Source organism: Pantherophis guttatus, chromosome 1, assembly GCF_059756535.1.
Source record: "Pantherophis guttatus breed Tessera chromosome 1, ASM5975653v1, whole genome shotgun sequence".
Classification (NCBI taxonomy): Eukaryota; Metazoa; Chordata; class Lepidosauria; order Squamata; family Colubridae; genus Pantherophis; species Pantherophis guttatus.
In genome coordinates, this window is record NC_142063.1 from 256,888,238 (window position 1) to 256,903,180 (window position 14,943).

A 14,943-nucleotide genomic window follows, 5' to 3' on the forward strand; every position below is an offset into this window, starting at 1 on the left:
CTGTGTGTGTGGTCACTTCACTCATGTGCGGCACTTCTGCACATATGCAGAACCTTCTGCACATGCGCAGAGCGTCCATGATAACTTCCGGGCGGGTGGGCGGAGCCTCCCACCACAGCCGCTACCGGTTCGCCCGAACTGGGTGAACCAGTAGAAACCCACCACTGTTAAGGAACCTCCTGCCCCCCATATTCTAGTACTAGGAGAACCTATGCGCCCTATTTCCATTATATTACTACAACAGGTTGCTTGAGAATTTCAAAATCATTCATGAATTTCTAAATACATTTCAGAAGCTCATCCTATAACTAGAGAAAAGCATATAAGGATGGCATATAAGCCACCCAGAGTCGCTTTGGATAGTGAGAAAGGTGGCATATAAATTAAATAAACAGTAAGCAGTTTTAGCAACTTACTCCAAGCAAGAAATGAAAAGGAACCTATATTGTCATTGTGTGTCAGTGTCTTATTCATTCTAATCTAATGCATCTGGAGGCAATCTCATTTTGTAGTAAATGAGGTGCGGTAAACTAAGGCACAGTGCTTATCTCCATTTCCTGTTCGAGGGAGCCAGCGTTTCTGAAGAAATTTTCCGTGATCATGTGGCTGTATGCCAACGATGTATGGAACACTGTTATCTTTCCACCAAAGTGATACCTCTTAATCTATTTGCTTTCACATGTTTTTGAACTGCTAAGTGGATAGGACCTGGAGCAAGAAACAGGAGTTTCCCCCTGTGGCACAGTGCTCAGGTCTCGAACCTGGGCTGTCAGCTTTCCATTGACAAGTTCAGCGTTTTTAACTGCTAAGCCAAGTAGCACTAAAATAATGAGTTTGGTTACCTTATAGGTATCAGTCTGATTGAGATTTCAGATTAATATACAAACCCCCTTTCGAATTATGCACATTTTGCAACTTCATTTAAAAATCCCTACTCTCTGAGCAATGTAGAAAATAACAAATTCCTGCTTCTATTTTCAGGGTATTTATTGTTCTTTGAAATAATATGTGTATTGAATGGCACTGATAAGCTTGTATTATCTGACATGATGTTGAAAGTACAAGCAGGAACAAAGTTCTTGCACATTCTTTGACATGATTTAAAGCCTATATTTTTCTGAGTAATGCATGACATTTTTCTCTTAGGTTGTTAATGTAGGTAAATTTTGGCTTCGGCCATTCCAGTTAGACCAGCTGACAAGCAAACAGTAGAATTTCTTTGTCTGCAATGCTAATTAATGATGGAAGAACTGTGCCTTGGTGCTACATTTGCTTCTCCTATAAGGTCTCAAATTTGATCCTTAATGTTATTTATTTATTTATTTGTTAGATTTACATAAGAGCTGTGGTGGCGCAGTGGTTAGAATGCAGTATTACAGGCTAATTCTGCTGACTGCCAGCAGTTCAATTCTCATCGGCTCAAGGTTGACTCAGCCTTCTATCCTTCCGAGGTCGATAAAATGAGGACCCAGATTGTTGGGGGCAATATGCTGACTCTTAGAGAGGGCTATAAAGCACTATGAAGTGGTGTATAAGTTTAAGAGCTATTGCTATCTCTAAAAATTTCAACCTGCATGTTTTCTCCACAAAAATATATAGAGAGAGTGATGGGCTTGATGTCATCCAGTGAGTTCCTGTGGTAGAGGGCAGAACAGAACTTGGATATATCTGATAGCAGTCCAAGATCTTAATCATTACACCATTCTAGTACAACCCATGTTTACAAATATTAATTAGCAGGGAACTCACAATTAAGCATTATGAGCCACAGATCCTGCTGGTGCCCTTCTTCCTATTTTTGTCAATTGCACCTAGTCGTCACCTTGCAGGGAAAGGATATCTGAATGTCATAAACCAGAAAAACGAGGAACAGTTGTGTCTTGCTGATTCATTTGTCCTAAGAACCAATGGGGGTAGAGCTCACAGCCAGAGTGAGTGATGGTGAGGAGGAAAATGTAATGGATTGAATACATCTTTACTTAAAATGGCTTGGCAAAGCTACCCCCTTGGGCATTTTAAATGCTCTGATGAATTTGTAACACTGCAATAGAAAACTGCGCCCTACAGATACTTTAGAAGGTCATGGCTGCCTTTAGATGAGGCTTTCTGAAGGCCTTATAAAGAAAAATTATGAGAGAGCTATAAAAGTGTTGGAGACTTTCCTTTTTTATAACAAGCAGTAATATGTGCTGGTGTGTTTATAGCTGAAAAAAAAATCTCTTCTTTAAGACCACAAGAGGGAGCATATATTAGACTGCGTCTTTTTTGTTGGTGGAAGATGATTTTGGGCAAGCAAAAAATCAAAAGTTTTGTGGTAATCGCTTCAGGGATTCTCTGGGCATATTCACCAGTGAATACATGATATGTATGATATTTTGCCCCTGCATGGAAGTGCATAATTGCAGTGTGAACTTCAATTCCCAGAATTCCTCAGCCAGCATGGGGAATTCTGGGAGATAAAGTCTCCTTATCTTCAAGGGACCAAGGCTGAAAACCAATGGAATGAAAATCCCAAGTCAGAATATTTCAGATGGTCATTTTCTATGGTAGCATTACTTACTGTGGCATTTTGTTATTTGGGATAAGTCAGGCTCCTTCATTTTATTTCCTGAAGCTTGTACATAAGGTACTGAATGTAACTTATTATTTATTTATTTATTAGATTTTTATCCCACCTTTATTACTTTATATAAGTAACTCAAGGCAGGGAACATACCTAATATTCCCTCGTCCTCCTATTTTCCCCATAATAACAATCCTGTGAGGTGGGTTAGATTGAGAGAGGGGTCTATGACAATTCGCCACGGCCAACTTGCCATGACCAACTTGCCATGAGCCAACTCATCATGGTTAACTCGCCACAGCTAACTTGCCATGGCCAACTCGCTACAGGACAACTCACCCTGGCTATCTGGGCATAGGACAAGTCGTTGCGGGACAAGCGTGACACGAATATCAAAGAAATGGTGGAATAGAATCATTAAAGAAAGGATGCAAAAGGAGGGATAGAATAAAATGTTAATGGCAAAAATTAAAATATTTTTATTTATTTTAAATAATTAAACAGAATTGTTACATTATTCCACAGCAAGTTGTCCCATGGTGAGTTGACCATGGCAAGTTGTCCTGCAGCATGTTGGCCATAATGAGTTGGCTGCAATGAGTTGGGCTTGGAGAGATGGCCATGGTGAGTTGGCCATAGCAAATTGGCTGTGGTATGTTATCCCATTCCCTTGAGAGAATGACTGGCCCAAAGTCATCCATCCAGCTTTCATGACTAAGGCAGGCCTAGAACTCACCATCTTCTGTTTCTAGGCTAGGACCCTAACCACTATACCAAACTGGCTCTCGAGGACTGACAATCTAGGAAAATTAGTTTATTCATTTTTTTTTCATTAATATTGCCACCCATCTCATAATGGCAATGCTGGGGAGCTTACAACATTTTAAAAAACAATAAGGCAGGACTAGAACTCACAGTCTCCCAGTTTCTATCCTGTTGCCTAACCACTACACCAAAGTAGCTGTCTGTATGAATAATATCTATTTTTTTTTAAAAAAGTGGTAAAGTCCAATAAGAACTCTACTTCTTGCTTCTCTGCTTTTTAAAAAAACAAAGCAAACCAAAATACATTTTTTAATAAAAAAAAAAAAACCCAAAAGTTGAAACCCTTGTTGAAGTCTAAGACCCTAACTTCTCAGTGCATCAGAATAGAAAGGAATGCCTGGACTTCCAATGAAAGCCTTCCCTCAAAGGGAAATCTTACATCTCATTTTAAATACTCAGTATCCTACAGACAACCAAATTTTCAAAGCCTTCAACTCCCGGTGAAAAAGTAAGATGATGAAGAGATTATCAAAAATGCCAAATATCCAGAATTTGTCAGTGGAAGTTTTATATACAGGAATGCTAAGCAGTCTGGATTTACAGCCATACATTTTTATGAAATGGTTTTTAGTAATGCCAATTAAAATTCTGCTTAATGCTTTGCAAAGTTTCCAGTTATGACAAATAGGATGGAAATGTATATTTTATTACTTTAGTGGGATAAAACCTATTATCATATGTAAACCTATTATCATATGTAAAGTATAGAATAATAAGACAAAGGAACATTCTGGAAGGGTCTAAAAGCAATAATGACTTGGTATATACATCTGATCCAAGAATAAGAGTCTTATCATGATTGTGTTAGGAATCTGATTTTTTCCAGGTTACAGTAGATCAGGAAATGTACTAGATGCCAAGAAAAAGGTGTCAAAGAAATAATTTCCCATGATTGGTTTTTTTTTTTTTAACTTTCATTTTTATTCTGCATTTAGGGTATGGATATAATCGGAGGACATCAGCAAATGAAAAGCTCCAAAGAAAGAAAGAAAGAAATGTTTGAATTAGGAAATGAAAAAAATGCTTAATCACTGCAGTACAGAAATTTAAATATAATTTAAAAATTAACCTCAATTTGGATAATTGTTGGGTTAAAAAAATGATGATTTCTAAGCTATTTTTTTTTCTGCAATAGAAGTCTCCTGTTAGAGGAATGTCCAGAAATGTTAGGCGGTGGCTGATACCTGCCATTTATTGTCTACGGGTGTGACATTGTCATCCAGGGATGTATTTTCTCTTCTTCATTTTCATTTTTATGTATGGATTTCATTATAGTAAATGTGTTTGTGGTTTGGTCTCAGCACTAAAATAAACAATTCAGTTCTCTGAAATAAGTCTATGATTACATTCATTTCTCCATGGTTTTCTTCATCCACATTGTATTTGTTTCATAAGCCAAGGCAAAATTTTTGTACATGAAAGCATTAGAATACTACTAGGACATAGATTATGAGAATGATAACTCTGTGTGTTTATGAGAGAGAGGGGGGGAGGGAGGGAGAGAGGGAGGGAGGGGGAGGGAGAGAATGAGGAATAGTTTCTAATCTCCTCTTTATCAAATCAGATTAGATGGAGGAAATTATTCAGGTTGGACTGGAAGATATAGGTGAACATCTCTGAGATGCAAATTGCCAGGGCAAATTGATGTGGTTGGTATTTGAATAAGGATCATCGAAAAGATGGATGGAGCTGTAAACTCAGTTTGGTTGTTGAAAACTGAAAAGGTGGCAACTCTAAACCATTTCTACATTTTCCCTAAGAAAACTACGTGGATGTCTGATTAAACATGAGACCTTGAATATGATAATGCAACAATGCTAAAATCATAGCATTGTATTATTATCTTTGAGCACCTTGGTGAAGTCCCAGACAACTGGAGGAATGAAAATGTTGTACCTATCATCTAACTGGAGAAAAAAAAATGTCACTAGACCCAGTTATCAAAAAAGATAGTGGGCTTCCCTTTCATGGGAAGATTTTAAGCAGAGGCTGTACAGGTATCTTTCTGGAACTAGGGCGTTTGAATTTGGATTTGGATTCTTGCATCTGTCAAAGAGTTGGAATGACCCCTTTCAACTTCATGATTTGAATTACCTTCCTCAGTGTGAAGATTTTTTTTAAAGGGGGGAGATCTTAAGTGAGACAAAAGATGTATGCTATGAATGTTTGAGAGGCACAGTATAGTTCTGAAATGAATCCTGCTCCTTGTAAGTTGTATAAGAATATCAGGTATCAATGATAATTATTTTCACTGTGTTATTATCAGAGCCTTTAATATGTTGTGTTACATAAAACTTACAAGAGAGGAATGCCAGTAAAATGAACAGACATATTTGCATAGTACTACATATCGCACTCAGAACTGGATAAATTAATTCTAATATCCCGCTGGTTTTTATATTAACTTTGATACGCCAGAATTGTATAATATTTAAGAACAAAAATAATAGCAGAGACAAATTACTATTTGGGTTGTGGATTAAAGTTTCAAAATGTTTGTTGTTAATAGATATAATTCTTTTTATTCCTTGAAAAAAATGTCCAGAGACCTAAAAAGACAGCTGAAGTAAGAGCAACCTCTTCAAAGGTCTTGTAAATTTTAATCATTGCCAATATTTCCCCTTCCAGAGGGTATTAAATACAGACATAAAGTAAATAAGATGGGTTATAAACAAACTCCATGTGCAATGCTTTGCTTTACTGCAATCATAGTAACTATTTGGCGGATAGTTGGATATTTGGCGGACCACCTGCAGTCAGCAACGATATCCTATCGCCTGGTTCGCGCCCATAGAGAGGGCTTGCTCAGGGTGCCGTTGGCTAGACAGTGCCGGCTGGCGGCCCCCAGGGGTAGAGCCTTCTCGGTGGGTGTGCCCACCCTCTGGAATCAACTTCCCTTGGAGCTCCGATTAGCGCCTGACCTTCGCACCTTCCGTCGTGAATTAAAAACTTGGCTTTTTAAATCGCTTGACCTGGTCTGATGGGGGGGTTTTAAGGGTTAAATTTTAAATTTTTTAGATTTTAGATTTTATTTTGTATTGTGGCTTGTGTTTTTATTATTGTGAGTCGCCCTGAGTCCATTGGGAGATAGGGCGGCATATAAGCCGAATAAAATAAAATAAAATAAATAAATAAATATTAGTGTTCTCTTTTTTAATATGATAATAAATACAATTTTATTAAAAATGAATAAAAATTGCTACAAACTAAAATAAAGGAAGGAGGAAAACAGGGAAGAAATAAAATAGAAAACCAAATTGTACAAAGAAAACAAAAATTAAACCTATAAGAAAATAGAAATGAAAGAAAAAGATAAAGAAGTGACTTTTGATCTTCTTTTACTGCATTTAAAAGTACAATTATGGATTTACCTTTCTCTAAAGTTACACCATGCCTCTCTTCTAATCTATTCTAGCTAATCATCTAAACCATAGATCATAAGTTCATTTTTTAATATTGTACACAGAGAGTCCATAATGAGTTTCCTGTCAGCAATAAAAAAATACATATTGTCTTTTCTCTAATCAAACAGGCCAGTTTGGCCAACTCAACAGGTTCTTTCATCTTCACCAAACATTTTTCCATTGCAGGTGTTGCCAAATGTTTTCCATGTCTGTGCATAAAAATAATCTCGCTGCAGTTATCATGTACACAGTACCTGTCGAAATACAAATATCTATGACTTTTTTCCAACTGTTCATCCAACAGTACAGGAGGAAGTAACTATTAATATTCTCCAGCACTTTTTCAACATTTTCCTGGTGGCAGCTGACATTATAGCTGGGATAAAGTCATGCAATGAAGTTATTGTTCAAAGGTTATTTATGGGGGTTGTTGTGTAATGACTACCTTCTAAAGCCACTTGTCTTTGTGCTTCTTCTCCCTGGATTCTTACCTTAATTCTTTCCTCAGAAATGGGCATTTCTGTTCAAAGAAGTTATCAGGTAGCACTTACAACTTACAGACTAAAAGAAGCACTCAACATGTCTCCATATAATCTCACTAACAACTCTTTGGGGGAATGAAAAGATGTGCAGGCAATATGAGCCGTCTAGAAGATGAACAAAGGCTTGTACTATATTGCTTATTGTACCTGAATTATAATGATATACGAAGCCTTTAGCTGTTCACATGAGCGAAGAGTGATTTATCTAAAACAATATTATTCTTCCAATAATATCCTAAATAGGTCTGGTCATATATGAGAGGATTATGAAGGGGTTCTTTATAATACCTTCAGCACAACTTGTTCTTATTTATCCAGGGACTCAGGACACCTAGAAATCACTGCTGGTTTATGAATTTTATCATTCACATTTATCTGCACTTCACGTAATGTTCTTTTACACTGCAAGGAAAGAGGGTGCTGTACATATTTACTGCATGTACTTTCTGATTTAAACTCTTTATATCCTTTGCTTTAAACACATACACTAATAGAGCACCAGAGATTTCCCTACTCACTCACTCGCTCACTCACTCACTCACTCACTCACTCACTCACTCAGAGTCAAACCTTGGCCTCTCTAGATTTCAGCTATAGAGGAATTTAAGCAGGGGTGGGCTTCAAAAATTTTAGCAAGGGGTTCTCTGCCTGGTTGCTGGGTAGGCGTGGCCATGGTGGGCATGGCCAAGTTGGCTCCCTGCACCATGGTGGGGGTGGTTGGGGTTTGCCCTCCCTGGGCTCTGGAGGGTTTTCTCAAGCCTCCGGGAGGGCGAAAACAGCCTCCCCAGGCTCTGGAGGCCCTCTGGAGGCCGGAAACAAGCCCGTTTCCAGCCTTCCTGAACTTCCGGTAGGCCCATTTTTTGCCTTCTCCAAGCCTCCAGCACTTACCTGCATCCAAAACAGGCCGTGTGGGGACTCGTGGGAGGGGCAGGATGGGGTGGGCAGGCCAGCCAGGAGTGGGATTTGGGGGTTCTCCGAACTGCACAGAATCTTAGCTAGAGATTCTCCTGAACTCCTGTGAACCCCCAGCAGCCCACCCCTGAATTTAGGTGGGAATCTCACCATACCCGCTAACCCATTTTATGTAATCACATACATCTCCAGGGAGAAAGGATATCGCTTTGTTGCTAGTATGTACACTGAGAGCTTATGCACCAGAGACAAATTCCTTGTATGTTCAATTACACTTGGCCAATAAAGAATAAAAAGAAATATTAAATGACACAAAAGAAGAATCATCTCCTATGATATCAGAGACTTTGAAAACAGAAATGGACCAACATATTTAGAAATAGCTCTAAGCTACCATCATTTCCATCTGCTTTTAGAACTTCTTAGAAGCACTGATGATGCTACATAATGAAACATCTGCAAGAGAACAACCAGGTTCAGAGAGCACCAAGGACTCTTCACTTCTTACAAGATTTAGCCAGGCCCAGGTAGTTAATTTTTTTCCTATATGTACATATTATATAGAGGAAAAGCTCCATGTGAACAAGTACCTCAAACAATCACAGATTAAATCAAGTAGCATGTAAGAAATGGCACTCATGTTGCTAACTTCTTTTCTCTCTTCAACCTGTTCCAAATCACAAAAAATATTGTCCAGGATAGATAAGTTTACAAAACCAAACCACTGTGTTATTTATTGTTCCAAAATGGAAACAATTTAGGTTTTATTCAGCAGTTGTAACATATGGAAAAAATTACTATGGCTATTTTTTTTTTTTTTTGAGTTTTAATCCTTTGTATCTTGAAACACATCTGCTGCGTTTAGATGGAAAAGGAAAACTTTCTTGCAAATCTGATATGGGTGAAATGGAACAATGATGACGATCTCATTATTTTATTGAGCAGGCAGTCTCCTAAATCTGAATAGGGGAAAATAAAACAAGCTAGCAATGGTTTGTTGCATAAGTGGGGAGAGCCAGGAGCCTTTGTAAATATGTATTCAAGTTCTGTAGGAAAGTACATTATTCATATCCTAGTCATTCTGTTACATTCAAGGAGAAAAATTTTGGATGGAATCAAGCACAATTGGCAATACCTTTTGACAGAAAAAAAAATGTTTTACTAAGTGGAAGACTGAAAATACAGGTACTCCTTGACTTACGACCATAACTGGGTCTGGAATTATAATCATAAGTCATGTGAGTCAGTAAGTGGGTCACTACACAACACAACTGCACCCAATGTTACTTTTTTTATGGTGTTCATCAAGTGAATGTGGTGATTGTAAAGCAGTCATTAAATGAATGCCACAGTCATTAATTGACCAAATTGGCGACAATGGGTAGGGTTTTAGGTTTGTATTTTTTTGCCAGAAATCTAATTTCTTATTTCTGCTATCTAAATAATGAGATTTCAGATATTTTGACAAGATCAGAATAGGCGGTGCAGTAGAGAGTGACAAAGTTACGTAAGGATTTACACCACCTCCTCCCTGTGTCCTACTAATCTCAGGTTACTCTCTTTTGCCTTTGTTCCTGAGTGGGAATGCATGGTGGTCTTATTCCCTGCCATTCGGTTAGCTAGATACTTGCCTATCTCTCTTCCTATTTTAATTTCTTTAAATAAATCTTTCTGTTACGAACATCAAACCTGCTTCACTAATCATTGCTCAGGTCAACTTCCTGCTTTCAGGAATGTTCATCTGCAGCCACAAAAACGTTCCCTCCAGTATTTTGAAGGTCCTATTTATCTAGAAACTATATCTTTGTTTACATATAGCTCCCATTTCTGTTGGATCACTTTCCTCTAATCCTAATTAAATTTTAGGAGATTCCCAAAAAGTTGAATATCAAATGACAGAAAAGAAGAATCATCTCCTGTGACACCAGAGACTTGGCAAACAAAAATGGTCCAACTTATTTTGGAAAACTTGAGCAAGAAGCTTTTTTTCTACAATAATAACAGTTTCTTTTCCCTCTTTTTTTATCACAACTAACAATAGTTGAAGAATGACTATGAGCCATTGGCATTATTTATTCCTCTTTTGTCCCCCTAGACAAAATATGAAGGAATTTAAATTGTGTTTTGGCATACAAACACAATGGAAAATTATAATCTGGAAGCCATGCTGATGGCATAGTCAAAATCATATTAAATTAAATAAACGTTTCTAATGTGTCTCATGAAAGTAACAGATTAATCTATTCACTCAGATTCTTTTACCAAGTTTTTAAAAAAATGTTTCCTAAAAGAAAAAACATTATCTTCAACATGGCATGAGTCCAGGTTTTTGTGGAACCACCTATCTCATAATTTCTGCCTGGCTGATATCAGTTGGCAGAATTGGCGTAGTCCAGATCCTTTTGATTGAACAATGCTATCTATCACTATTCAGGAAATATGCCTTCTCTCACATGATGCTTCCCTCTGGAACAAAATCCCTTCTGAGATCAATGTGTCTGCCTGTTTCCCCAAAAATAGGATCCAACCAGAAAATAAGTCCTAGCATGATTTTTCAGGATGCTCGTAATATAAGCCCTACCCACAAAATAAGCCCCAGTTAAGATTGTCAGCCAGATGGATGCATTTAGTACCGTATTCCCCCAAAATAAGACCTAACCAGAAAATAAGCTTTAATGTGTCTTTTGGAGCAAAAATTAATATAAGACCCAGTCTTATTTTCGGGGAAACACGGTAAAGGTGTCCTGGAGACCTTGAAGGCCTTGATGGTGTTCTCTGAGGCCTTGGGGTAGTGTAGATGTAGACCAGTGTTTCCCAAACTTGACCCTTTGAAGATGTATGGACTTCAAATCCCAGAATTCCTCAACCAGGCATACTGGTTGGGGAATTCTGGGAATTGAAGTCCATGCATCTTAAAATAGCCAAGTTTGGGAAACACTGATGTACACTGTGTTGTTTGTATGTGGGTATATGCATAATTTTGTATTTATTTATTTGTTTATTTATTTGTTTGTTTGTTTATTTATTTATTTATTTATTTATTTATTTATTTATTTATTCTGCCACTTATATGTAGTGTATATTGGAAGTGGTGACCCTTTGAGAGATGTATACAATGAAATTTCATTTTAATGTATGCCGATTAGTGTACATTCAAAGTGACAATAAAGTAATTCTTCTATTCTAGATGAAACCATTTTGATGGATGAGTCTATACATGCTATTCATTCACTGGTAAGATACCATCTTGTTTACATTGTACTGTATTTTTATTTTGCTGTTTGATATTGTGATATTGCACCTGAAATCAATCAATCAATCATCAATCAATCAACCAACCAACCAACCAATTAATCTGCTAGTCAGGAAGCATATTGGGGTTTTTAATCACTGATATGGATCAGGGGTGGGTTCTAAATTTTTTTACTACCGGTTCTGTGGGCGTGGCTTATTTTGTGGGTGTGGCTTGATGGTCATGTGACAATTCTTTAGGATTTAGCAGAGATACTGGTCTACCAGGCTTTTAACTGCTTGCAGAACTGGACCGGTCTACCCTTTTATTTTTGCAGGCACTGGTCTACTCATGTATTTTTGCAGGCACTGGTCTACCCATTTATTTTTGCAGGCACCAGTCTACTCATTTTTTGGAGGCACCGGTCTACCACCAAACTGCCTTTTACCACTGATCAGCTGTAGGGCAGCCCTTTGAAGTCCTGCGGCAAGAGTTTAAACAGTTTTTCCTTAAAGCCCATCAGCTGGGACTCAGGAGGCAGCAATAGATTGGGGGTGGGGCCAAATAAAAGGTAAGAATAACGCGTGGTGGGGGGTGGATGGCGCGGGGGCAGAACTGGTTCGGTGACATCATATCGTCACCGCTACCAGCTCGGTGGAACCGGGAGGAACCCACCACTGATACGGATCCTTTAGTACTTCTTAAATCTGGGTTGTGAGAGTACAAGAAGAATACTAACCCCCAGTATGGAACATCTGTCATAGAGGTAGAAGATGAAATTTAATTTAGAAAATTCACATTTGCCTGTCCCAGATTATGTCAGTGTTTAATCAAATAGCATATCCAAATATTGCAAATTTGTGTTCTGGAGAAAGGCCTAGTAGAATAATTCCACATTAACATAAGTATATCTCATAACATTCTATTTTCCTCTTTTGTCACTGCAGGTCCTTCAAGATATGCTAAGCAAGAAGAAGCAAGAATTAGAGAAGAGATATTAACAAAAGTTTAACAACTAATTAAGGAGATCATGCACCAGCATTAAATAAAATGTATTCAAATTTTTAGGGATAAAGCAATTTTCCTCTTAGAAAAGTGGAGTTATCAAAAAACAAACAGGGAAATGTCCTTGTTTTGGAGCCGCTGGCAGAAAAGTCCATATTTGGGGATGGGACTATTCTGAATTTCCCACAAAACTGCATCAGATAGGACTTCAGATCATAGTGCGCTGTTTTCATAGAACTGCACAGGCTATTCATTGTTACATATTTTAACAAGAATTCTGATGGAAGAGTCTGCTAGAGTCATTACGCAAAATAACATAAAAGAAACCTCAAAGAATAGTTAAAATTATTAGACTGCTTGTTCATTACAGATCAGGTTATTTTTCCATGGTTGCTTCCCAGCATGGGGTGTTTGGTCATCAGCCCTTTTCAAGTTCTAAAAATGGCACAAGAGGCCTCTTAACTATCAGGCTGCCCTGTACGTTTGGCACCAAATTCAGACGACTTGGAGAAGTTTATCTTAAGTTGCCTGCTTTTGCTCTTCAACTTTATATACCTTTCCATAAGAAAGCAGGCCTATTTTTAGCTGTTGGCTGCTGAAACGGAATCCAGTGATGGGATTTTCAAAGTTCTTTCTCCTTCCCTTAAGTCAAAAGGCTGGGATGCGCTTGATTGATGGGGAATATATTAAAACTTTCCTCTCTCTTTTATTCAAAAAGATGACTTGAACACACCTGGAAATGGTCTTCCCCTTTTGTGAAATCCAGCTGGTACTTGGTTACTGGTTTTTAGGCCCTTGGTGTTTTTTGTCTTAAATTATTATATGGCCAATTGGTGTAATTTGGACTACTTATTTCCTATAGAAGAAAAAAAATATTTTCCTGAAGCATTGCGGTAATTAAAACCAGCACTTGATTTAGATAGATTCTTGGGCTAAGGCAAATGGAGGCACATACTGTAGTCAAGGCAGTGTTGTGGCTCCGTTACCTGAGCCTGTGTCATCGGCAGGAGAGGACTCCGAGAGTGAAGGAGAGGAGTTGGCAAGGCCTCTCTCTCCAGGACCCTCCTCTTTGGCAATGCCTTCGGTGTTCGCCGAAGGGCAAGAGATAGGGCCGGGGCCAAGCATGTCCACACAGCCACAGGTGGACAGTGATGAGAGTAATGAGTCTTGGCTGGATCCTCGACAGCGTCGCAGAGATAAGCGCGCATAACAGAAGAAAATGCGTGCCAGAGATTAGGCTGACTCACTGGACCACACCCCACAGGGTATAAAAGGGAGCGTGGTGGCCAGTCAAGCCTTGTGACGAACAAAGCTGAAAGCTTCCATGCCATTCTGCATTGCCGGACTTTTGCTATAGACTTTGCTGGATTATATTTGGACTTGATTTACTCTGTAATTATTGAACATTTTACTTTGATGTACCAGAAGCAGAGAGATGTTATCTCTTCGTGAGTAATAAACTCTTGGCAGGCAGCCACTAGGTTGTTGCCAAGTTCCGTTATCATAAGGAAAAGGATTTTGTCGGCTGGTTTGGTTTTTAACTCTTGGACGTCTGTTGGTGTGTGTGCGTGTGGGATGAGGACAGAACAGGCAGGCCAAAGATGGACAATGATAACATGAGTGCAATTATGTCTTCCTGAAAATGATGCAACACGTGTGCTTGTGTCAACTATTACAACATCATTATATAAGTTCATATTGCTCGTGTTGTCATTCGATATCATTGGGTCTTGTTACATTTGCTACTGACCAGGGGTGGTATTCACTTACCTTTGCTACAGGTTTGCAAATGTGAGTGTGCACACCTCCTCCGCGCATGCTCAGAGGGTCAAAAATGGGATGTGATGACTTCCGGCTGGGTGGGCGGACCTCCCACCACTGGTGCTACCAGATCATGTGATCTGGATAGAGCCGGTTGAATTTCACCACTGCCACTGACACATGGTTGTGCCTATGAACCATTAGGCAGTTCACTGGATACCATATAATTTAAATTTCATTATGTTGCACTGTACTACTTTAACGATCTGCTTGCTAAAAATAATGCTCATGGCTCTTAAGGGGATCTTTTCACCCAAATGGAAGGAGAGTGTGAGAGTGAAGACCCTTTGTTTCTTACTTTTCCAATTTGTTGTTCTTCCCATTTTATTATGTTTTGTCAGCCAGCCAGATGCTTAAACTAGATTTGGCCTTTTTATTCAACTATCGGGTCCTTCCCAAGGACCAGGGATAGGAAGACGCTGTTTAATGGTGGCTATATTATCAACAAAAACAGTATGCCAATCATGAGACATTCCATTTCATTAGAACCAGTGGTGGAATTCAATTTTTTTTACTACTGGTTCTTGGGTGTGGTGTGGCTTGATGGGCGTGGCAGGGGAAGGATACTGCAAAATCTCCATTCCCATCCCATTCCAGGGGAAGGATACTGCAAAATACCCATTGCCTCCCCACTCCTGG

At 38.7% G+C, this 14,943-nt stretch overlaps 1 long non-coding RNA gene across 1 annotated transcript in view; it reads left to right on the forward strand.

The window, feature by feature from the left end:
• Window positions 1-13,996, forward strand: part of LOC117666390 (uncharacterized) — a 28,359-nt gene extending 14,363 nt beyond the window's left edge. The window contains exons 2-4 of the long non-coding RNA XR_004591760.3: window positions 8,663-8,773; window positions 11,434-11,480; window positions 12,426-13,996. This is a non-coding gene — a long non-coding RNA (uncharacterized LOC117666390). The remainder of the gene's footprint in view (window positions 1-8,662; window positions 8,774-11,433; window positions 11,481-12,425) is intronic.
• The last annotated feature ends 947 nt before the right edge of the window (window positions 13,997-14,943 follow it).